The 2,425-nt window shown below is 39.6% G+C and overlaps 1 non-coding gene across 1 annotated transcript; it reads right to left on the reverse strand.

The window, feature by feature from the left end:
- Positions 1–335: 335 nt before the first annotated feature.
- Positions 336–407, reverse strand: TRNAP-UGG (transfer RNA proline (anticodon UGG)). Its single transcript has one exon. It is a non-coding gene; the product is annotated as a tRNA-Pro (tRNA).
- Between the last annotated feature and the right edge of the window lie 2,018 nt (positions 408–2,425).

The following is a 2,425-nucleotide window of genomic DNA, read 5'->3' on the forward strand; positions in this document are numbered from 1 at the left end:
TGAGCCGAAGCGTGTTAATTCATAAGTAAAACGCGAACGAGCCAGCCAAGGAATTGAACTCTCATTTGTTGTACTGCGTTCATATCTGCTCATAGAAATTGTAACCAAATTTCCTTCCGGAGAACTTTTATCTCAAATACTCCAAGCGAGAAAAATTATGGGATGGTTGCTTGGATATGTTTCCGAATCATCACTTTTAAGCACCTGTAGTTATAGCTACTGTCATACTGTTACCTTAAAAAATGTCTCACCCAATTTCCAAACACAAAAAAATACACATTATTAAAAATTACAGTAATTGTTAAAAAAAAGAAAATATATAAAAAACATTAGTTGGGCTCAACCGGGATTTGAACCCGGGACCTCTCGCACCCAAAGCGAGAATCATACCCCTAGACCATTGAGCCGCTTGCTTTGAACCAAACTGAAGTCTCTTTTATTTTCATGTCTAAAATTTACTGGTACGCTCATTTTCTTCATTACATGTTTACACTACTTTGTTTTTAATAAAATATGCAATTAAAGCATCTTCGTGGAACCTTCAGTGAATTATTATGTAAATATTAATTGTTGACACAATCATTAAAAAAGGTAAAACCTGATGCCAAACAAGTTTTTAAAAGCGCAGTTCATATTAGATTACTTTGTCGGTCATATCAAAAAGATCGCCATCCAAAGAATTTGTTTGTACAAGGCAAATAATGGTGTGGCCGGATTCCAATACGTACGTAAGGCGTAAAAATATTTGTAAACAAGCATGATAAATCCTTGACAAATCTGTAGCTTGAAAAATTTTTCATACTGATGTTAGAGAAAAATTCTATGCACAACTACAAACGGCGATGCTAGGGCATGCTTCTGAACTCTATGTAACCCCTCCCTCATGGCTCGATATCCTCCTCTTTTACAACCACACCACGGCGGATACCAGGACCTAAAGCAAAGGATACGGTTGGCTCCTTCTATTTTGACGACGTTCAACCCTTTAATGGATAAATACCGCTGGTTGATGTCCTCTGCAATGGAAAAACTGACTACGTTATGAGCCTATTAAAGATGAGAAGCATAAGACAAGTTAAAAAAAAAATGGAACCAGAGTTGATGTCAGTGCTGAGTTAGATGACAAAATTTAGGACAAAATCCCAAACGACTCTCGGCGCCAAGAAAGTTAGCTGATTTAAAAAGATTTGCTAAGAAGCGGATCGTTATCCTTGAAGAGGCTTTAAAATAGTTATGAGGAAGCTATGCTCGCCAAAACAAACAATAAATGAGGAGAAAATGCAAAATATAGTAGATAATGGGTTCAAAACGTGCACCGTTTAGCGAAGAAGAGAAGCTCGGAAAGGCACCGGACCTGATGGCATACCTACGGAAGGAATTAGACTGATTCCAAATAATAGTATTGAGCTGTTGATTGAGACTCCGACTGGCCATCGTAAAATAAGACTCGATAGCCGCCAATGAAGTTGGAGGTGGTATATCTAATGGAGAGCATGTCTTGACCATTCCACAATAGACGCAGTTCCACGAAACACCACAGAAAATCTGAGATGATTAATGGAAAATATAGGCCGGCCAAAGCCATGTATGAGAAAGCTGCTTGCATTCGCTTCGGATTCCATTCCTGTTAGGTGCGGAAATCTGGGCGGATGCAAATTCCAGAAGCATCGAATCGGCTCAGCGTATTGCAAGGTTTTCGCAGATGTCGGGTCGCTGTAGGGACTATACCAATACACATTCTCACTGAGGAAAGAAAAGCAATTTACCAACTCTGCACAGACTACCACGCAGGCGCAAAAGAAGTCCGACACTCGCAACAACCATTGAAGCAGCGGACGAGTTTAAGCCATGGTTGAACAGCTCGACTCCTATTTGGTCCAACTTCTATCTGGACAAGGCAACTTCTGTTACTATCTACACAGTATATACAAGGTGGGAAAATCTGAACTGCCTATGGCGTGACCACTTCACGCACCTATGAAGGAGGATGAGAGAGACAATTGGCAATCGTTTTTCAGGTGATTTCATGCATAAGATGACCTACGTAAGTAGGTTTGTCCAAACGAAACGTGAATACGAGTGCTTAGCTCAATAACATTAAAGTAGCCAAAAAATTTGACTTGCAGTTCCCGGTGCGAAAATATGTGCGGGAGGTTGGGTTTTAGAAGAGAAGGGCGTCTCATACTCGGGGAGCCTTGCTACGGAGTGTAGTTTCGAAGCGTAACAATCCGGTTAGTGCATGAAACGCAATTTCTGTGTACGTAACCAAAAAGAAGGAAACAAATCAGCCGACTTAAACCGTCGCAAAAAATTTTTGCAAATTTTGCATTATTTTTATGCAAATTAAATTATGTTAAATTTACACAACAAGAATGGCAGATCTAAATATGAATTTAGCTTGTGTTCTAATGGAAGAGAAAGATGA

This window comes from Eurosta solidaginis, chromosome 1 (genome assembly GCF_040869045.1).
Source record: "Eurosta solidaginis isolate ZX-2024a chromosome 1, ASM4086904v1, whole genome shotgun sequence".
Classification (NCBI taxonomy): Eukaryota; Metazoa; Arthropoda; class Insecta; order Diptera; family Tephritidae; genus Eurosta; species Eurosta solidaginis.